The following is a 24,028-nucleotide window of genomic DNA, read 5'->3' as shown; positions in this document are numbered from 1 at the left end:
TCATTGATATCATGCACGCATTCATATCTATACATATATATATTAGATCAGGTTGCACGTTTCGTAACATTGACTAGGATCGGGTTGCACGTTCTGCAAGACTGATTGGGATCGAGTTGTATGTTCTGCAACACTGACTTGATCGGGCTGTGCGCCGCAGCAGGTACATGGACTTCGCGGGTCCCTCATAGGTCATGACTATCGGAGCGTCGACATCGTCCACCCGAAGCTTGTGTGTATCATTGCATTGCATTCATATTTCATTTACTCATGCATCTGATTTCTGATTGTGGTTATTTGTTGTATTTGTACGGCGTTTGTGAATATTGACTTCCTGGTTGGTTACTGATTTGAGATCGCCCTGTGTCTGATTAATTTATACTTGGGAATTAACGGATTCGAGGATTAGAGATTTCCTCCTAGGTCAAGACTTGAGGTTTCGGATAATATTATTAGCAGTACTACAAATTTTGGTTATTCTGAGGAATTGTGGAAAACTTGGCAAGACTTGGGTTTAGATATTTCACCATAGGTTACATCTAGATATAATTCATTGAGGGTTTCTTAGATATTTCAATACTTGAGCTGTTATTCTTGGATGTGTGTTTATGTCTTATACTTGATTGTAAGCATGCCTATTCTTCAGTCTCTTCCTTTATATATGTTAACTAATTATTGTTGGCCTATGATGCCTACTCAGTACGTGTTGTTTGTACCGACGCTACCTTGTTACATTCTTTTTCGGGGTGTAGAGTTTGAGACAGGTTCCGCTTCTACTCTGGAGACTGATTTTCGAAACTTGGCTTGCGAGTATCAAGGGTGAGCATCTGACGAGTCGTGGCCCAGAGACTCCGCTATCTCTGTCTTTATTTTCTTCCATTCAGACAATATTTTTAACATTGAGACTTGTATTTCCTAGACATTTACTTAGTTGCTCTTGTATTAGTTAGACCAATTCCTTGGGAGTGTATTTATATTCCGCACTTATGATTATATGTGATTCAGGCTTTTACTTATTCTGCTCTATTTACTTTATTGTGGTTGATTTGATGAGTTGGGAAAAGGGTTCGCCTACCGAGGTGGGGAATAGTAGGTGCCCACGCGACTTAGTGAAATTGGGTCATGAAAATAACACCCCGAATAGAATGGGGCTCACTAATAGCTGATGCGATCAAGTCCTAACAAGCTGATCCGTCATCCTGTAAATATGCATCGTAAAATGCAGGCCACCAAGAAAATAAAAGAGGACGTCAATACACTTGAATTGTACGGGTATGCAAAGCAACTGAATGAACTAAGCATGACACATGAAATAATAGAACTGAAACTGTATTTGTAAGCTGAACAAGAACATGAGTATATCTGACATGAATATGTATATATAGCATAAGTAAAACATTTTAAGTGGAAGAGCCTCAGTGTCACACCCCTTTTTCGCGCCCCAAACGACACGCGCTTTATTATTAAAGGGTTTTTCCAATTGAAGTGACGTTTTGAAAAGGGATTATTTTATTTGTAAAGTCGCCACTTGGAATTGAGTTTTGGTGTTCCAAGTCACCTTATGAATCCCTAATCAAAAGGAAATGACTCTTTATTTTTGGTCCGCAAAAACTGAAGACAGGGTAAGGAATTCTGTTGACCGAGGAGAAGGTATTAGGCATTCCCTGAGTCCCGTGGTTCTAGCACGGTCCTTTTTATTGGCTTATACTTAGCTAAAATTAATTCTTGGATAGAATGTGTTTATTTTACTCGCTTAATAACCTACAAATTAGTTTAGAAAATATGACTTATATTTTTTGGCTTAGGAGCGTAACCACCCACAAAACCTCTTATTTATAAGAATCGACCAAGGAGTGTATCCAACCACATGGTCAACTCAATTTATTTATAAAAGTCAAGAAGCGTAACCACCCACATTTAAACGCACCTAAGAGTGTCTATCGTTAAGAGGATTATTCGTCTCTTAAATCTGAGACGTTTTTCTTTATCATTTTTTTAGTCTTTTTTTTTTTTTTTTTTTTACTCTTTGACAACGGGCTTTGAATAAATTCGCAACCCATCTCGCTCCCTTACAATTGGTTTTCTCTTTTCTTTTATACTTGACAACGAGATTTAAAATAATTCGCATCCCATCTTGCTCACTAATAATTAACTAATTAATGGGGCCTTAAAGTAATCTTGGGCCGAAATCTATGGTCATAAACCCGAAGACTCCAATTTTAGTGGCAGCAATAAAAACCCATACTAAACCACGTGAAGTAAATATTCAAACAAAATAACAACCATGCACATCCCAAATATCCAGAAGTATGCTTATGAGAAGGCAAAGAAATATTGAGATTAGTAAAATAATCAAAGTCCGGAACATGATGGAGAATCCTTTTAGAAAGTAACTTGATTAACCTTTATTATCTTGTTCAGCTCTTTTAAGAAAAAACTAATCTAACCCATGACATGTAGATTTTGACAAATTGAAACCTACAACAAATGTTCTCCAAGTTGATTCCAAGGAAATATTAATCCCACGTAATCAACCTAATTACAAAGAGGTCCAATTAATTTCTTTTCCTCTTCAATTCAAAGAATGCAGAAACGTATATAATCAATTTAACCAAAACCTCCAATTATTGCAATTAAAAAAAATGATACCAAACAGTGAATAGGAATGATTAAATATTATATTTGGCCTAACTTTTAATTGAACCAAAGTACTGACTTATTAGCTGAACCTTAAAATATTTAAACTAATAATAAATATTGACAACAACTTATCAAATGACGGTCTACAATCAAAGAAAACAAAAACCAACAAAAAGGAAACAAGCAGATATTTGTAATTGAAATGGAAGATTGAACTTTTATTGTTGAATTCGAACCTTTGATACAGAAAAGTCGAAGCAGCAAAAAGAATTTCCTCAATGGACCTTCATAGTCGAACGGAGCCGCAACCCAGGAAGCCTCACCGGAAAAACACGAACTGGAAAATGATTAAAAGGGACGTGATAGAACTTGACTCTGTTTCTGTTTATAGATGGAGGAGATCAAGAAGACTAAAATGGGGTCTTGATGTTTTCACAACAGTGACTCAATAAAGTGGTAAAGCTTAAAAAATGGAAAAAATATGATGTGCTTCATCCAAATTATGAGCTGCGGCTGAATTTTTTTGGTGTTATTTTAGGTGTTCCTCTAAGTTTAGGTCATAGTCTTTATATATATATTGAAAATATGATGTGCTTCATCCAAATTATGAGCTGCGGCTGAATTTTTTTGGTGTTATTTTAGGTGTTCCTCTAAATTTAGGTCATAGTCTTTATATATATATTGTGCATAGGTACATGAAAAAGGCTTTGGGTAATGGACCTTGAAAGTAGGTGCACGTGGATTTTCTCTTCTTTTTTTTTTTCTTAAATGGAAATAAGCATTTTTTTTGTTTTTTTATTGTTTTGTTGTTATTTTAAGAAAACATACATAAAAGGGTGCATGTGATATGTGTGTAGATGTGGTATTAAAATTGAGTGGTGAAATGACATATAATTAACAAGTGAGAATATAAAATATACTACTACTAAATTAAAATAGCAAGATTAAAATATGTACTTACTCTATATTTATTTATTAAAAATTTTAACTTGAAAATTAAACTAAAAATAGATAACATATTTTCGGACATTTTCTTCCTTTTTTGTACTAATAAAAAAAACGAAACTAAACATATATCCTAAAATGTGACTCTATTTTTGTGATTTTCAAATATTCAAATAAGACCTACTAAACAAAATAAAACCAAATAAAATGTCCAAACCATATTTAAAGGAAAATTTAGATACTAGAAGGTGAAACACCCCGAGGAGGGTCAAAAATCACGTGTCTACACTTAGTATAACCGACATGTAACTACCACGTAAGTACGTGGCATCTGATCTCTGCCCGACCAGCTAAGCCATCCTATATCTTACCGGGGTACATGAACATGAACATGAACATGAATGGATCCAATAACCCACAATGGGTAAACATGAAGGTATTGTCCTAACTGGGGGGAGCGATCCTTATTCTACATTGGCATACGTAGTTTAAGGCTATCTGAGCCTTCTTGGTAATATGTGCAACTCCAAAAAATATGAACATGGACATATTTGGCTTAGTAGCCCATGAAGTATATAAACATAATTATAAACATGATTCGTGATTGTATTATAACATGAAGAAATATATAATTATATAATATAACTTGTATGAAAACATGGGAACATGTAGAAGTTCATGAAAATAAAAATAAAAGTTTATATTTTGCATTTAAGAACCCCATGGAATGCAAAGTATGGGTTTTCATGGATTACAGACAGATTCTCAATAACCAAAATAGAATATTAAGAACACAATAACGAACTATTAATGAACATGGTATATCATTGTCACGCCCCGAACTATGGCCTGGGCGTAACACGGCACTCGGTGCCATACTGCATGTGACCGAGCGAGCCACTTGGCTTGTTGAATCATCATGGGACATACATGTGCGGAATATAACGTGAATGCATGATGAGCCTTTATAAAATGTAACAAGTCATGATACTAATAAAAATAGTTGTTTAAATCATGAATGCGGATAATATCATAAAAAAGCCAAAACGGCTAACCGACTCTGAAAGTCTGACCTGACATAATTGACTTGTCTAGTCTATTAAACCTCTAACAACAATCTAATCATGAAAACATACTTGTTGGGACAAGGCTCCCAGCATACCTTTAATCATATAACTAATAAAAGAAAGACAATGTCTAAACCCCAAAGGAGATGGGGCTCACCAAATAAAGCTGATACGAGCAGATCCTAATGAGCAGAGACGTCGTCCTATAAATCCGTACCTGCATCGTGAAATGCAGGCCCTCGGGCAATAAAAGGGGACGTCAGCACATTGAATGTACTGGTATGTAAAGCAACTGAATGAAATAAACGTGGCAAATGAAAACAACATGATAAGAGCTGAAACTGAAATTGAAACCTAGTTATGAACATGAGTATCTGACATGAACATAAATACATATATAACATGAGTAAAACCATTTTAAGTTGGGAGAGCATTAATATAATCGACATGTAACTACCACGTTAATACGTGGCGTCTGATCTCTGCCCGATCAACTAATCCATCTTGTACCTTGTCGGGGTACAAGACATGAACATGAGATTAATGGATGCAAATCCCTCAATAGGGAAAAATATAAAGGTATCGTCCTAACTGGATTGAGTGATCCTTATCCTACGGTGGCAAACATAGTTTCAGGCTGTCTGAACCTTCTCGGTAATCTGTGCAACTCCCAAAAACATGAACATGATATAGTTGGCTAAGAAGCCCATGAGTTTCATGAAAGCATGACTTGTATTTAGCATGAATGTATCTTGAATCATGGCATGAGAGTAATTACAAATTACAAATGCATGGAAACTTGCAGGCATGTAGGATATGCATGAAATAAGCATTTTCATTAAAAAAAAATATGCACGCATAAACCCATGGAATACAAGACATGGGTTTTCATGGATTACGGACAGATTCTCAATAATCAAAATGAAATATCAAGAACACAACAACGAGATTATATCACAAAGCTTAATATAATATAATACGTGGACCTAGGGTTATCATGAACATGACTAAAACCCTAGTTTTTGGAGAACTTGCGTATAATCATGGAAGAACATGGCGTGGGGAAGAACAAAGATGTTCCCACACGTGGATAGAAACTCTACATACCTAGTAATTCTCCAAAACTTGAATTAGAGACTTAAACTTTGAAGAAGATTTCCAAAATTTTGAATCTTGAACCTTGAGATGTGTTAGGAATGATGATTTCTTGTTTAGATTACAAGGATATATATGAGAATTGACTTGGAATGATTAGAATAGGCTTACCTTGGTGTTCTTGATGATGGAAGAGGGTAGGAGGTCGTTCTAAGGCTTGAAGGAATGAAAAAAATGATTTGGACTGATATGGACGAATATATACTGTTCTGGAACATTGAATTTTACGCTCAACAAAATACTGTCCGTATTTTGAAATACTGGCCGTATTTCAGTCCTTATTTTTTTTGGATTGCTCTGCGACTCTTCACTAAAATGGCCATAACTCTTTGTACAGATGTCCGTTTGATCCCCATAATATACCGTTGGAAAGGTATTTCAAAGCTCTACAACTTTCATCAAGGAAGTTTTCTCAAATTCCAATCACAATTGTTAAATACAGGCCGTATTTCAAAATATGGTCCGTATTTAACAATGTATATCCCCCAAGACAAATTCCATAATGCTCAGTGTTTTTGATGCCAACTTATGACTTGAAATACGGGCCATATACTGAAATACGGTCCGTGTTCTGGGGCGTAAACCCCCATCTGACAACTGAAGAGAAAATTCCAATTTCCACATTCTTTATCTGATTTTCTAAGTCTAAAATCATGGTTAAAGGTACGGGGTGTTACAATATCTCCCCTTTGGGATCATTCGTCCTCGAATGATGGGTCATGGTTAAGAATATGGTTGGGCATGGCTTGAATACATGAACGTAAAGAAAACATGACATGAAACATGGGACATGAAATGACGTGATTACGTGAAAACATGAATACTGAAGCATGAGACATGAGCGCTGGATACATGACATGAGCGTGAAACATGAGACATGACATGACATGGACTATGGGAATTTACCTTGAGCGTTCTCTGCTTGCTCTTCAAACAAAAATGGGTACTTGGATTTCATATGTTCCTCGGCTTCCCATGTAGCTTCCTCAACTTTCTGACTTCTCCATAACACTTTCACTGAGACCACTTCCTTAGTTCTCAACTTGCGAACTTGTGATCAAGAATGGCTATGGGGATCTCCTCATAGGTCAAATCATCCTTAACTGTTATCATATCAGCAGGAACAACCAACGACGGGTCTCCTACACACTTTCTCAACATGGATATATGAAACACTGGATGTACAGCGGCCAACTCTTGGGGAAACTCAAGTTCATAAGCTACTAGACCGACCTTTCGTGAAATTCTGTAAGGTCCAATATATCTGAGACTAAGCTTCCCTTTCTTCCCAAATCTCATAACACCCTTCATGGGTGAGACTTTAAGGAACACCCAATCATTAACTTGAAATTCCAAGTCCCTTCGCCTCACATCTGTGTAAGACTTTTAGTGACTCTGAGCCGTTTTCAAACGCTCTTAAATCAACTTGACCTTCTCCATCTCCTGATAGACCAAATCTGGCCCTAATAATTCTGCTTCACCAACTTCAAACCAACCAATCGGTGACCTACACCTTCACCCATACAAAGCTTCAAAAGGTGTCATCCCAATACTAGCATGATAACTGTTATTATAGGAAAACTCAATGAGGGGTAAGTGATCATCCCAATTACCTTTGAAATCTAAGACACATTCTCTCAACATGTCCTCCAGAGTCTGAATAGTACGCTCTGCTTGGCCATCCGTTACGCGGATGAAAAGTTGTCTTGAGGTTCACCTTGGTACCTAATCCTTTCGAAAGGATTTTCAAAAGTTTCTTGTAACTGAGCACCACGATCTGAAATAATAGACACTGGGGTCCCATGCAATCTGACAATTTCATTAACATATAACTTGGCGTAATCCTTTGCTGAATCTGTGGTCTTAACTGGCAAAAAGTGTGCCGACTTAGTAAGCCGGTCAACGATCACCCAAATAGAGTCATGTCTCCTAGCTAAATGAGGTAGACCTGATACAAAGTCCATATTGATCATTTCCCATTTCCAGAAAGGAATATCAATATTCTGAGCCAAGCCACCAGGCCTCTGCTATTCGGCTTTCAATTGTTGACAATTCGGACACTTAGCTACAAAATCTGCTACATTCTTCTTCATGTCATTCCACAAATAAATCTCCTTAAGATCATGGCACATCTTAGTGGAACCTGGGTGAATGAAATACCTGGATTTGTGAGCTTCTAACAGGATTCGCTCTCTGAGCCCATCTACAACTGGAACACATAATCTGCCTCGGTATCTCAAGGTACCATCATCTCCCTCTTGTTCAAAAGCCGTCGTCTTATGCTTTTGAATCCTCTCTCTCAGCTGCAACAAGTAGGGATCACTAAATTGTTTCTCTTTGACTCCAACCACTAAGGAGGAAAGAGCTCTATTCTGAACAACCACGCCGCCATCCTCGGAGTCCAAAAGTCGAACTCCAAGACTGGCCAAACGATGAACTTCCTTGGTCATAACTCTCTTATCTGCATCAACGTGGGCTAAACTCCCTATGGAAAATATCCACATCATAATCCTTAAGCAATTCGAGCCATCTCCTCTGCCTAAGAGCATTGGCTACAACATTCGCTTTCCCCGGATGATAGAAAATATCCACATCATAATCCTTAAGCAATTCGAGCCATATCCTCTGCCTAAGATTCAGCTCCCTTTGCTTGAAGATATACTGCAGGCTTTTATGATCTGTGAAAATATCAACATGCACTCCATACAAATAATGACGTCATATATTAAGTGCAAAAACTAAAGCTGCCAACTCTAGGTCATGAGTCGGATAATTCTTTTCATGAACCTTGAGCTAACGAGATGCATAAGCTACAACCTTACCATACTGCATTAAGATACATTCGAGACCCACTCCCGAAGCATCACAATAAACTACGAACCCTTCGGTTCCCTCTGGCAGCGTTAAAATTGGAGCAGAAGTCAATCTCTTCTTTAACTTTTCAAAGCTTCGCTCACAAGCATCTGACCATTGAAACTTAACCTTCTTCTGAGTCAACTTAGTCAACGGAGCAGAATTAGAGGAAAATCCTTCTATGAAACGTCTATAATAGCTTGCCAGACCCAAGAAACTCCTTATATCAAAAGCTGAGGTGCGTCTAGGCTAACTCCTTACTGCATCAATCTTCTGAGAATCAACTTTAACACCTTCACTTGAGATCACATGGCTTAAAAACGCCGCTGATTTAAGCCAAAACTCACACTTTGAGAATTTTGCAAAAAGTTCACGATCTTTGAGAACACTATTCTGAGATGTTCTGCATGATCAGCCTCATTACGGGAATACACCAAAATATCATCAATGAAGACAATGACGAATAAATCGAGATAAGGCTTGAAGACCTTGTTCATAAGATCCATGAAAGCAACTGGCACATTTGTTAACCCAATCGACATGGCCATAACGGGTTCTAAAAGCGGTCTTCGGAATATCAACTTCAATAACCTTTAATTGATGGTAGCCTGATCTGAGGTCAATCTTGGAATAACATTGGGCACCCTGAAGTTGATCAAATAAGTCATCTATTCTGGGAAGAGGATACATGTTCTTAATGGTGACCTTGTTCAACTAACGATAGTCAATGCACATATGTAGGGAACCATCCTTCTTTCGAACAAACAAAACTGGCGCACCCCAAGGCGAAATACTGGGCCTAATAAACCCCTTGTCAAGAAGGTCTTTCATTTGGGCTTTTAACTCTTTTAACTCAGCTGGAGCCATTCTGTATGGCGGAATAGATATCAGCTGAGTATCGAAAAGTAGATCAATTCCAAATTCAATCTCCCTGTCAGGAGGGAATCCTGGAAGATCTTCGGGAAATACCTCTGGAAATTCATTTACAACTGGGACGGACTGGAAAGTTGGAGTCTGGACATCTGAATCCTTAACTCGAACTAGGTGGTACATATAACCTTTGGAAATTATTTTTCTGGCTTTTAGGTAAGAAATAAATCTACCACGGGTACTACTTGAATTACCCTCTCGTTACATGGCGGCTCATTAGGGAACTCGAATCTTACAACTTTGGTTCTACAACATACCGTGGCATAACATGAAGCTAACCAGTCCATACCCATGATCACATCAAAGTCTACCATTTCTAATTCGCTAAGTCAGCTATGGTTCTGCGGTGATAGACTAAAAGCGGGCAACCCACATAAATACGTCTAGCTATGGTGATTCCCCAATTTGGGGTGGAGACCTCAAAGGGTTCATGCAATTTCTCTGGTTCAATACCAAACTTTTTAGCAATAAAAGGGGTTACATAAGATAAAGTGGATCCTGGGTCAATAAGGGCATATACATCAAAAGTGAAAACCGTTAGTGTACCTGTTACAACATGCGCTCTGCAGCCTTGTATCACGACCACCTGCCTTTCCCGACTTAGCTACGGTGCGCCCCTGCTGGGCCTGATTATTATGAGGGACTACTGAATTTGTGGACTGCGCCACGTTACCTCCAGTACCTTGCCTAGCTAACGGACAATCTCTCTAAAAGTGACCCCTCTGGCCACACCCATAGCATATATCCATCCCCATACGACACTCACCTGGGTGTCTCTTACCACACTTGTCACATACCAGATTGGTAAAAGTTGACTTACCCACACTGGCCTGAGAGTAAGAACTTGATAGCCTGAAATTCTGCTTTTTATCATTTCAGAACTTCGGGACTGGGGCACTTGCTGTGGACGGAGCAAGTCCTGCTGACCTATTCTTAAAGAATTTTCTGTTTCCATTACCGCTGAACTGTCAGGTAGACTTGACCCTCTTGTTGAACTCCTTGCCTTTCTCTTTCTGCAAGGCTTCATCCTCCTTCAGCCTTGTCTCGTTCCCTTGTACGAAAGCAACCATCTTGGAGATAGTCATCCCCCCATTCTATGCAGCAATATTGGCCCCATCATACAAATGGGAATCAAGACCCCCCAAAAAACCTCCTCACTATTGCCCTCATATCCGGTACCATATTTGGAGCATGCTTAGCTAGACTGACAAACTTCAAATAGTAGTCAAAAAACCGACACCTTGCCATTCGCTTAAGCTTCGGGAATTGCTCGACCTTAGCTTCCCCGACCTCTCTGCGGCATGAAGTGGTCTAGGAATGCACTCCGCAAACTCATCCCATGTAGCATCAGGTGCATCCTCACCTCGGGACAATTCCCAAGATTAATACCAAGTGTTAGCAATGCTCTGCAGCTGATGAGCTCCAAAAGTAGCGATGGTTCCTCTCAAAAATTTCATCAGTCTAATTAATGCAGGCCAATTCTCATTATTGAGATTATGAGTATATCTACTCAGTCTACACACAGCATAAGTTATATCAGGCCTTGTAAAATTCATTAAATGCATCAAACTCCTAATAATCGAAGCATATTTAGACTGAGCAACTAGGTCACCATTATTCTTTTTTCAATTGAGAGTTAGCATCATAAGGAGTGGCCACAGGTGTCACCTCAAAACATTCAAACTTCTTAATAAGCCTCTCCACATAATGTTCTTGTGACAACAATAATTTATCTTCACTCTTTATAACTTTAACTCCCAATATCATATTTACTTCACCCAGCTCTTTCATATCAAAATTAGTAGGCAAAAATAATTTGGTACTTTTCACAATATTTAAACTTTTACCAAATATGAGCATGTCATCAACATATAAGCATATTATCACATAATCATTGTCTACCATTTTAATATAAACACATTTATTCACTTCAACAGAAGAAAACCCGTCTTTAATTAAGACTTGATCAAATTTCTCATGCCACTATTAGGAGCTTGCTTAAGGCCATAAAGTGATTTCATTAACTTACAAACTTTATTTTCTTGTCCAGTAACAATACATCCCTCAGGTTGAACCATATAAATTTCTTCTTCTAAATCACCATTTAAAAAAGTTGTGTTAACATCCATTTGATGGATCAAAAGCTTGTGAATTGATGCTAAGGCAATTAACACTCGAATAGAAGTTTTTCTAGTCACTGGTGCCAATGTATCAAAATAATCAACATTTTGTTTTTGAGAAAATCTTTTTGCTACTAAACGAGCTTTATACTTATCAATAGAGCCATCAGGATTAAGTTTCGTTTGAAAATCCATTTACAACCAATAGGTTTTGCACCAGGAGGTAAATCAGTTAAAATCCATGTATTATTTTTCATGATAGAATTAATTTCCATTTTAATTGCCTCTTTTCAAAATTTAGCATCAGAAGAAGATATAGCTTCAAAATAATTTGATGGTTTATTATCGACAAGAAAAGTTTGAAAATCATTTCCATAAGAAAAATATTCCTTTCTCAGCCTTTTACTCCTTCTCAGTTCCTCATTAGGAGTAATTTCATTATTTCTTTCAATAGGTGCATGAGAAATTTTATCAGACAGTGAAAAAATATGTTCAAAAAATTCAGCATTTTTTGTCTCAATTATAGTATTGCAATCAAGCACATCACTTTTCAAAACAAGAAATCGGTATGCAGCACTATGTTCAGCATATCCAATGAGCATCAAATCAGCAGTTTTAGAACCTATTTTACTCTTTTCAGTTTCAGGCAAAAGAACTTTTGCAAGGCACCCCACACACTTTTAAATATTTCAAATTAGGTTTATAACCTTTCCACAATTCATAAGGAGTTTTGCTAGTTCTTTTATGAGGAATTCTATTTTGTAAATGACATGCAGATAAAATAGCTTGCCCCACAAATTATCAGATGCATTAGAACTGACTAACATGGAATTCATCATTTCCTTCAATGCTCTATTTTTCCTTTCAGCTACTCCATTAGACTCAGGTGAATAAGACGGAGTTATTTCATGAATAATAACTTCACTTTCACAAAAAAATATTTAAAGATAAATATTCTCCACATCTGTCAGATCAAATTCTCTTGATTTTTCTACTAAGTTGATTTCAACTTCAGTCTTATAAGAAATAAAACATTAAAAGCATCATCTTTATTTCCAAGCAAGTACAACTCTGTAAATCTAGAAAAAAAAAATCATCAATGAAAGTCACATAATATCTTTTACCACCTCTAGTCATAGTATGCTTTAAATCACCTAAATCAGTGTGAATCAAAGATAATAATTCATTTTATCTATTTACTGAAAAACAAGACTTTTTAGTAAAAAAATATTTCGAAAAGATAAATGATTGCATTTTCCATGTCCTAATCTAGCATTCCACAAAGAAATAGATTCAACCATATAAGCAAAAGTAAATGCATATCATTAGAAACATTAAGCACAAATAGACCACGTGTTACAAGATCCTTTCAAAATATTATTTTTGGTCAACGGAACCTCATTTTCGTTACACCTTGGAAAATTTCCCTTGGCGTACAAGTGAGTAGACTCACGAAGGGCGTGATGAATACGAGGGTTAGATTTTCTCCAAAGACATAAGTAAAGTGAGAAAGTTGTTAAGGGAATCGATGTTATAAGTTCGCGTTCTTATGAATGTTGTGGAGGAGAGTTATAATGTCTCCTAGATTGTTAATGAAGTGATCATCTTTATTTCTAAGCAAGATTTACAACTCCACGCCCATATAATATTCCACGGACCTGGAATGGTTCGTGGAAAAAAAAATGAACAATCCACGACCAACATTGGTTCCACGGACCAATGAAATGTTCTAAGTCTATATAAGTGATATCTTTTATTTCCCACCACCCTCTAGTCACCTTCCAAGTATCTGAAATCAAAGATCAACAACAAGAAATCAAGTGAATCAAATAAAGGAAACCTCGGAAATCATCTAAATCAAGAGAATCCAAGGAGGTGAAACTAGGGTTTTTGTGCAAAGGGTGAATCAAAGATAATAATTCATAGTATTTTTATTTTCTATTATAAAGTTGAAACACTTGGATTTCAAAAGATGAAATGGGTTAGATTTATGTCATAATTTTTGAAATGAATCACGAAAATGAATATGTTGATGATATAAATACGTTATAAATGACCTTTAGGACATTTGAAAGAATACGACGATGGATTCATTTGAGTCTAAACGAATCGTACGATTATTAAACCTAGTGATTGTTATGAATGTTTCTGATTGTATATGCGGTATTAAACAAAACATGTCCTAATCTAGCATTCCACGATTATATAGCTAATGTTGATACGAATTCCAACCATATAAGCAAAAGTAAATGACAAAGGTATGTAAAGCATTTCTAGGCATGACTTCTATGGCATATCATTAGAAACATTAAGCACAAATAGACCACGGTTACAAGATTCTTTGCCCATGCTTGTTCCCAAAATATGTTTATTTTTGGTCGATATAAATGGAACCTCTTTTTCTAGTCATGTGATGTAAGAAGCCAAAATATGATATGCTAACGATGCGATTATGACTCTATTAAAGATGAAAGAATAATATGTTCATGAAATAAATGATAATAATCGATAATGTATGATGACAAGTATATGAAGTATAATCAAATTATGTATTCGATATGATGATATTAGGAACATGCGAATACGATATGTTGTCACTCAATAATGTGAATTTTACCGGATGTGAGATATATATGTATATTGAGAGCCCGAGAACTTTTCCTTTCCCAAGAACTTGAGTTGTCCTCGAGCCGAAGGGGCGAGAGTGAGTCACTAAGATAAACATGATTTCTTCTCCTTCCTCAACTTGGGTGTATGACACAAAATTATTTTTATTTACACAAATGATCATGAGTATGACAAGAGAATAGATATGAAAGGTAAGTAAGTAAAAGATATGAAGCATACGAGTCGAAATCACCGAACGTTTCTCATTAATGTCTCCATCTTATGATATTTCATTTATTACCGTTATGTTTCTCCATCAATGCTTTACGTACAATATTTATATCATCCACAGTAGACGAGGAGACGGTGCGGATTCTCGTAGCTCGGTGTTGCGAAATTTATTTTTGACTTAACGGGTCTCGTGTCATTTCTAGGGGCTCGTAGATACGTATGTGTGGGTAGTATGGTCCCATAAAATTCTCTTGCATTATTTTGGTAGCCCAAAGGGTGTATTTTTCATGAAAGATTTTATTATTGGCTTTAGGCTTGTAACCATGTCCATTTTTTACGAAACTCCGCACCCAACTTTCCTAATAATCCCATAGAAATCAAATTTTGGCAACATCATCATTTGAGGCTTTAAATTGTGGACATGACACAAAATTATTTTTATTTACACAAATGTGCCTAGTAGCACCGTAGTCTATCACCATGGACAATAATTATATCATCCGCTTCAAATTTATTTTTGACTTAACGGCAAAAAGATGAGGTGTACATGAAGATTTTATTATTGGCTTTAGGCTTGTAACCATGGAATTTTGGCATCATCATTTGGCTAAATTGTGGACATATTAATGCATCTCGCATCACCATGGACATCCGGCAAGATATTATCACTAATTTCATAATTTCATAAGTAAATATTATTTGCCATAGTTTCATAGATTGTTGGGAAAACCACAAAATAAACCAAATAATAATAATAATAATAATAATAATAATAATAATAATAAATATTATATATTTAGCAAAGTAATATAACAACACTTGAAAAATAAATATTACTACGATAATATATTTAGTAAATATGACTTGAGTCGTGCAGGCACTGCCCTAAGAAACAATTTCAACAATGTGAAATGTTTTTCCAAGATTAAACAAGCCCTTCTCTAATTATAATATGCAGGAATCGGCAAAATTAAAATAATACACGCAAATTTTAAAAGATGAAAAATAAATGACCACAAAAGGACATTAAAAAGAATTAATAGAAAACAAATGAGAGAGAGGGAATCCGTATAAATAGGAGAGGGAGCAATAACATTTTTTGATGCACATTCTGAAGGAGGGAGTATACCTATTTATAGGCACAGGTGTATAATTTGCACATGACAAGTGTCATGGACACTTGTCTACCAAAAATTCTTCTATTGCCACCACTTTAAACGTTTAAGACACTTGGCCACTTTTGCCATGTGTCAATAATTATTTAAAAAATATCACAAATTCTTTAAAATATCACTACACATGATACTATGTGGCCTGATTTTTTTTATTTTTTTTAAATAAATCTTCTCCATTGTTCTTAGTAAGCAAGGACATGTTATATACTCTCTCTGTCTCAACTTATGTGATACAGTTCAGATTTCGAGAGTCAAACATCTTTATTTTGACCGTGAATTCGGATGTACAATCTTTAAGTTTTTTAAAAAATAATTTACATATTTAGAAAATACATGAAAAGTACTAATAAGTAACAATATTTAACAATTTACAATATTTAAAAGACATACAAATAAATCAAGGTCAAAAATTTTCTTGTTTGACTCTTAAAATTTGAACTGTATCACATAAATTGAGACGCAAAGAGCATATGAAGAACACAATTACAAAAGGAAAGGAATTTCAGTTGCCCAAAATCCCAAGCCTTCAGCAGGTGAAGCAGGCTCCAACCTTGCCAAGGAAGTATGTTAGCTGTTAAGATCACAAAAATATGTTCTAGGAAGAGGGGAGAAGTTAACTTATACATAGCTTCCCGTGTTAACGGTAGCCTGATTATGGGACATAAAAAAGATACAATCTTCGTAATTGTATATCTATGTTGAATACATTTGAGGCAGTCTGATATGTTAAATGGAATTCGGGCAATTCGCAGTAATACCCTTATTTTGGGGTGATCTTTAATTTTTGCCCATCAAAATGAAAGTATTTAAGCTTTTGTCGCCCTAAAAGCCTGTGATTAGGGTTCAAACCCCTACTTAAGAGAAAAATTTTAAAAAAATTGCTAGGCAGAGGTTGCCTACAAACTCTGCCCTATCAGGCATAGTTTGCATGCAAAACTCTACCATGAGGCAGAGTTTTCAAGCAAATTATGCCTGATGGGACAGAGTTTGTCTGCAAACTATGCCTTATGGTAATGTTTTGCAAGCAAACTATCCCTTAGCAAACTCTACCTTAAGGCAGAGTTTTGAGCTTCATGCAAAATTCTGCCTTAAGGCAGAGTTTCGCTGACGAATTATTTTTAAATTTTTTATTGAGCGGGGGTTCGAACCCGGAACCTAGGAGTTTTAGGCGAAGGGCAAAAATTAAAGACCAACAATTTGAGGGGAAAAAATTAAAGACCAGTGCATTTGAAGGGCACTCCCCACAAAAAAATGATGGAATTCAACACATTTCTAATATCAAGCACAACTGAATGAAGGGCCCAAGGAATAGAATTCACATTATTGATCCAGTTGATTAGCATAAGAGAGTCACTCTATATCTAATTTCCTTAAACTATTTTTTCTACACCAATTTAGTCCAGTCAAAAGAGCAATAGCCTTTGAGAGGTTGTTAGTTATCTGCCCAAGATTAATAGTATATGCACTAATCATATTACCTTGTGCTTTTTTAATTATGCCACCTCCATCTGAGTGCAACTTCATCTACTCAGCTCAAGGACAGATCCATTTTACAGCAAAAGTAGTGACAACAAGTTTAGCCTTCTCCAGTAGATCATAGAAGTGTAGGCTCTTTATAAAAGAAGGTATTTTGACTATTTGCTCGGAAATGGACTACTTTATCAAATGCATGCATGGTATGTTCTTGTGACATTCAGTCATTATTCCCTTATGTTTTTGCTTGGCTAGCTTGAATGAAGCAAATATACTAAATATATTTGAAGTACCGTTCAAGAATATGAATCATTTTGATTTTCAGAAGTATCGAAACTCAAGGGTATAGCATTCACAGAATTACCCTATTATCGAAATTCTCAATGTCTCCTGTCTAGCTAAGCTTTTGATGAGTTATGAGTTTTGATGATTGACATACGTATCAGGGACCAGGTCCCCTAGGCACTGTACGACCGGACAATAAAAGCCGTGGCAGCCTCGTTCGACTTGCGCAGCCACAGGACAGAGATGGATCATTGCAATGTCTCTATCTATGTCACATGCGTCTCACATGCTCCTTACTCGGCCCCCTATATAAGCAACATGTTGGCATTTGTTTGACCTAGCAACTCAAAGCATATTATTCTCATTGTTTAAAAGAGTAGCCGCCACTACCTTCTCAGAGCTCTAAAGATCAAGACTAAATAACTCCAAGGACCAGATCCTAATACTGAAGAAGTCTTAGGTTATTTTAGTCTTTATCTTTTGGTCTATATATTGTAAACCTACACTTCTTTTAAGAAGGGCTTTTGTAGGTGTTTGGTTTATTAAGCTTTTTGTGTTGACACTTAACTATAGTTAGTTATGGTGAGTTGAAGTTCAGCTAGAGGTAGTTGAATTAGTTTGGTTCTTGGCTAGAGTTAGTCAAGTAAGTGCTTGCAATAGAGGTATTGTAAGGAGAGGGATTAGTAGGCTAATTCCTTAGTTGCAAAAGACTTGTAATCTAAAAGACATTGCTCAGTTAGTGAAGTTGGAAATCCTATCAGGGTAGGTCGTGGCTTTTAATCCCTTGAGCAAGGAGTTTTCCACGTAAACATTGTGCCTTGTTTACTTTCTGTTTTAGCTTGAGGGAACAGATAAGATACCTGATCCCTTGTCTGTTTTGGTGGACGCTTAGTTTCTATCAGCTTTGGTAGACAAAGTTACTTAGTACCTATATTTGTGGGAGGTAGCATGTACAGGCTGGAATACTTTAGGTGCACAAAGCTGGTGTGGACGTTACCTTTATTTAAACAAAAAAGCTATAGAAATACGAAAAGTGTGAACGTGAAATTAGTATGTTCAATTTCATTACATTACCATGTGGACCTGAAATTAGTATGTTCACTGTCATTTCGTAACCCTGTGAGCCTGAAATTAGTATGTTCACTGTCATTTCATAACCATACTCTTTAAGTCTGATTCAGTGATCAGAAAAGAAGTTAAAACTCCTGGTTAGATGCCTCCTGGGGTAAAACATAAATGGTTTATTTGTTTAGAATGTTGAATTTTACCAAATACATTCATATACATAAGGTTTGAGTTTTCTGAGCTGTAGTTCTCACTAACTTGTATGCATTGTTGTCTCTGTTTTCAGGAGATATGATCATTATGGAATCCTAAGTCTTCATAGAATCTTTGCTTGAAATGAAGATCCGTATTTACTTCAAGTTTTTTGTCCTTTGTATTATCCAAATATATATGTCAATTTATGTAAAGTTTTTAAATGGTATTCAGCTGATTCATACGTAAATTATACTTTCTATCGTAAGCATAATTCTATTCAACTCATCAAGTCACCATTGTTTGTCTGCAAAGTTGAAGAGAAACAAGCAGTTCTTTATTTTTTTTCAGTGTCACATAAATTGAAATGGATACTTAATTTATAAATATCATCCATGGTGGAAAAGTACTTAATAGGAAAAGTATGGAATATTACAAGCTCCATAATTCTGAATCAATCACTCCCAAAACAAGCATTGATGAGGTGGAACTAAAGGCAAAAAAACCCTTACATCTTTGAAATTATGTTGACTCCTTCCACATTTCAGAAAGTCATCTTGTATACAACTTGAAATTTTTTCATGGCCAGTGGAGGCAAACTTATAGCTACTAAAATACCTTTTTCTCCCTTGTCATTTTTAACAGGAACACCTACACTAATGAAAGAAAAAGCTTTTGGAATCCCTCCAAAAATGGGCTTTCCCCATCCAAAATCGAATTCATCAAATCCAGCATATCTATTATCCGAGACAACACAATTCCAAGATTTTGTCAATTCTGCTCGCCCTTTAATCACCATTAAATCTGTTCTTTTGATCTTATGTATTCTTCATTCATATGATCTTTAAGTTTCTTGACCAATTCAACTGCATACGTCAGTGGATTTGAACATAACAGTCCGCTTTTTGATACTGCAGCTGGAGTAATGAACGCATTCCCATAATATCCAAATGGAAGTTCAAATTTTAGTGATTTTGCACGTATGTTAATAACGTACGTGAAACGAACAATTTCTTGAGGGTGCAAATCGAGAGCAATTGTATGACATTTTCATAAAAATGCCACTAACAAGTCAAATTTTGAACTTTCACAATTCGGAGAAACCTGATTTTTAATCGTTTCCATCTCCTTATTTCCAAAGAAAAATGATTGTTGTATTAAATTGTCTTCCATAGATTCCCATGCAATTCTTGATTCAATTTGCTCATCAAATTCATGGTGAGTACATGCAATATATGGTGATGATCTAGCACTTAGGAGATACCTTTGCCATACAGGTAACATAGAAGGTGCAGAAGCTCCTTGGATTAATTCACTTATGCATTTAGAAACATTTTAAAGCCATAGGCATCCATCATAGTGTGATTAACTTTGAATCCAACAGCAAATCCACGACAGCTAAAACGGGTCACCTATGTATAGAGGTATATTAGTTTAAGAATTTTACTTTTATATATTAATCATGTAAAGTTCACCTAACAGATAACTACGATTACCGTTTATAAAAGAGTAAGATTATTAACTTGAAACAAAAGGAAGGTTGCAAGCTTTGTAAATATTCTTTACATTATAAGTGCATATTAGCTAAATGAGATGATACATAAATATCCCTTCAACCTTTTTTTTTTTTTTTTTTTTTGAATTTTCAACCACACTTAAACTTGACCTGTTACTCCCTTATAGTTGATTTACTGACATAAGTCATGCATTCATTTTTTATTGTTTAAAAACCAAGTGCAGGTAATTCTTTTCTTGCGTATCGACAAGTAGTTGCTGAGTTAAATTCAAGCAACGGGGCTCAATTGAATTTCGTTTGAAAATCTCAACTTGTAAATAGGGTAAAAATAATTGTTTAAATATGTGTATACAAGTTTTTGAAACCCCCTGACATAAGAAAGGCTTAAATATTGTCGTAAAGGGGGTTAAAGAATTACATAAGGTCATAGATTAAATCCTAGATGTTGCGTTGTTGCATTTTTTCTGGATCCCTTTATTAGGATGTTTGACTCTGTCACTGAGCAGAACTATCCTACACCATATATGTGTGTGGGTTTGATCCCACCTTTTCATTTCCTTTCCATTTTCTTAAGATTTCGGATAGCGATCTCAAATTCAAGTTGGTTCTATTTGAACTTTTTCTATGAAAAAGATAATCATTTAATTCCCAATTATCCCCTATATTATATAAAGGAAGTTTTGAAAAAAAAAAAAAGGCAGGATATATATTTATTTACCTGAACTACCAAAAGAGGGCAACCAATGATTCCATCAGAGCCAGGAACATTGTGCAGTAGTAAATCCAAGTATGGACATGGTGGTTTAATGGATTCACCTAGTTGCTCAAGCTCCACATTTGCATCAGCTTCAATAAACAAGACTCCATCACCATTGCAATTCACCATAAGCTTCTTATTAGGCCCTTCAGTGAGCCTACCAGCTAATGGATAGTAAAACACTAGTGCTTTAGACAATCCATTTTCTAGGATTTTTGCAGGATCTTTCCCTTTCATTGAAGCATTATATTTGTAAAACATTAGTACGAAAAGTTGGAAACGATTAAGCCCTTGGTCATCTATTTCAGAAAGATGTTTAGTCTCACGAGGTGTTACTCTTGTTGGAACTACTAATTTCGGCTTGCTATGTATTATTGAAATTTGCATACTGTATGTCAAATGTGCTATTCGATAAAAGGAAGAGTAATGTATGACGAAAGTGATCTCTGAAATGTATATTGGAATGAAAGTATGTAATCTTGGTAAGCATTTGAGTTTAGATTTATAGAGTGTCAAATATGCAACAGGAAATGTGCACGTGATTTATTATCCAAGACCAGCATGTGGTGATGAGAAAGCATTTTTTTGCGCGGATTGCCCTTCTTTTGGGGTGGTCTTTAAATTTTGCCCCTCAAATTTGTGGTCTTTAAATTTTGCTCCTCATATTTGTGGTCTTTAAGTTGTGCCCTTCACTTGGAAAGGTGAGCGAATACATGAAGTTCTGGGTTCGAACCCCCGCTCAAGCATAAAATAAAAAAATAATTTCGCAAGGCAGGACTGAAGGAGTGTATTCCAGATCCGGCATACAATCTTTAAGGAAAAGCTAAAGTTATGCCGGATCCGGCATAACTAAAAGTCTGCCCCATAAGGCAGAATTTTTCCTAAGACATAGTTTAGTTATGCCTTATGGGGCAGAATTTTAGTTAAGGCATAACTAAAAGTTTACCTTGAAAAGTAAAAAAAAAATGTGTATACATATATATAAGGCAAAGTCTGCCTCCTCCGGCAAACTTTTAGTTAAACATAACTAAAAGTCTGCCGGAGGGGGCATAACAAAATTTAAACTTTGCCTTATAAGGCAAACTTTTAGTTATGCCTTAAGGAAAACTTACGCCTTATGGGGCATACTTTTAGTTATGTTTTATGGGGCACACTTTTAGTTAAGGCATTACTAAAAGTTCATTTTTTTGCGCGGATTGCCCTTCTTTTGGAGTGGTCTTTAAATTTTGCCCCTCATATTTGTGATCTTTAAATTATGCCCCTCATATTGCTGGTCTTTAATTTTTGCCCTTTGCGTTGCAACCCTGAGCGTTCACGCAGAAATCATGAGGTTCTGGGTTCGAACCCCCGCTCAAGGATAAATTTTAAAAAAAAATTGCAAGGCAAGATTTGGGTCGCGTGTATGCCGGACCAGGCATATACTTGTTAAGGAATTACCAAAGTTATGCCGGACCCAGCATACTTTGCCTTATGGGCAGACTTGGCATAAGTATGCCGGGTCCGGCATAACTTTGGTAATTCATTAACAAGTTTATGCCGGGTCCGGCATAACTTTGATAATTCCTTAACAAGTTTATGCCGGGTCAGCCATATTTATGGACAAACTTTTAATGGGACCAGACCAGTAAATCATAACAAACCAATAAAGAATGTGGATGTTTTGTTCTAACTAAATGTATCTTAATGCATATTCAGGTCTAAAAATGTTGCAAATGTACCTCAGTCTGTTAGTATTTGCACTTACCAAGTTGTGCAAATTGACACATCCTACGATGCACCAAGAGATAAAATATAAAAACAATATCGGCCTTTTATGAGCATGCTTTGTTTCGCCAACGTATGATCTGTTTCTTTCCCGGCATTCTTTTCTTGATGTTAAGTTCAATTTGGTTGCCAATATGCGGAGTTTGAACTAACCAAATTTGGCTTATAAAACAAAGTCTATGTCTTAAGGAAAAGTTATGCCTTATGGGGCATACTTTTAGTTATGCCTTAACTAAAAGTCTGCCCCATAAGGCATAACTAGGAAAAGACTTTTAGTTAAGGCTTAACTAAAAGTTTGCCCATTAAAAGTTTGCCCATAAGTATGCCGGATCCGGCATAAACTTGTGAAGGAATTACCAAAGTTATGCCGGATCCGGCATACTTATGCCAAGTCTGCCCATAAGGCATAAGTATGCCGGCCAAAGATAACTTTGGTAATTCCTTAACAAGTGTATGCCAGTGGGGGCATAACGAAATTTAAACTCTATCTTGCCATTTTTTTTTAAAATTTTTGACTGAGTGGGGGTTCGAACCTGGAACCCATGGGTTTTAGCCGAAGGGCAAAATTTAAAGATTTCAAATATGCGGGGCAAAATTTAAAGACCACCCCAAAAGAAGGGCAATTCGCAAAGTTGGACCTATACATATTACTATTCTATGTAAGCAAGGATATAGAGCTTTTATCGTCCTCACATACCACAATCCATTTGTGTGATTTTGCCACGTGGGCTGTTGCTTGCTTTTTTGTGCAAATGTTTACTTTTGTCATTGTTCCTTTCTTAAGACCCACAGGCCACATGGGCCTTTGTTACTAGTCAATATTGGAGTAGTAACTTTTTGTGATTTTTTTTGTTCCTTAATTGTTTTTACTCCATCCTGAAATGTCTATCATGTTTCACTTTTTGAGGATCAAATTACATAAATTTTAACCAATAGATCTTTTTAACAAATCACTATATTGATATATTTTTCGTGTAATTTCGAATATCTAAATTTAAATTTTAGAATATTGAATTAATCTAATTCAATTTAGCTCTAAAAATTAGTCAAATTACCTTTCACAAACTAAACGTGACAAATATTTTGAGACGGTATTATTTGTCCTATACGTTCTGGTTAAATTTAAGTTACTTTGAAGCCTTTTTTTTTAAACAACTGAAGCATTCATTAGGTCTTACTATATTTTTTATCCTTAAACTTTCCATAATTTGTCTATAGTGAGCTCATATGTGCTTATAGAGGTCCTTAATTTA

General features: G+C 36.0%; 1 pseudogene; it reads right to left on the bottom strand.

Moving 5' to 3' along the window:
• Window positions 1-18,842: 18,842 nt before the first annotated feature.
• LOC132066471 (alcohol acyl transferase 1 allele GSa-like) lies at window positions 18,843-22,777 on the bottom strand (annotated as a pseudogene).
• Between the last annotated feature and the right edge of the window lie 1,251 nt (window positions 22,778-24,028).

This window comes from Lycium ferocissimum, chromosome 1 (genome assembly GCF_029784015.1).
Source record: "Lycium ferocissimum isolate CSIRO_LF1 chromosome 1, AGI_CSIRO_Lferr_CH_V1, whole genome shotgun sequence".
Lineage (NCBI taxonomy): Eukaryota > Viridiplantae > Streptophyta > Magnoliopsida > Solanales > Solanaceae > Lycium > Lycium ferocissimum.
This window is presented reverse-complemented; position numbering and strand designations above follow the sequence as displayed.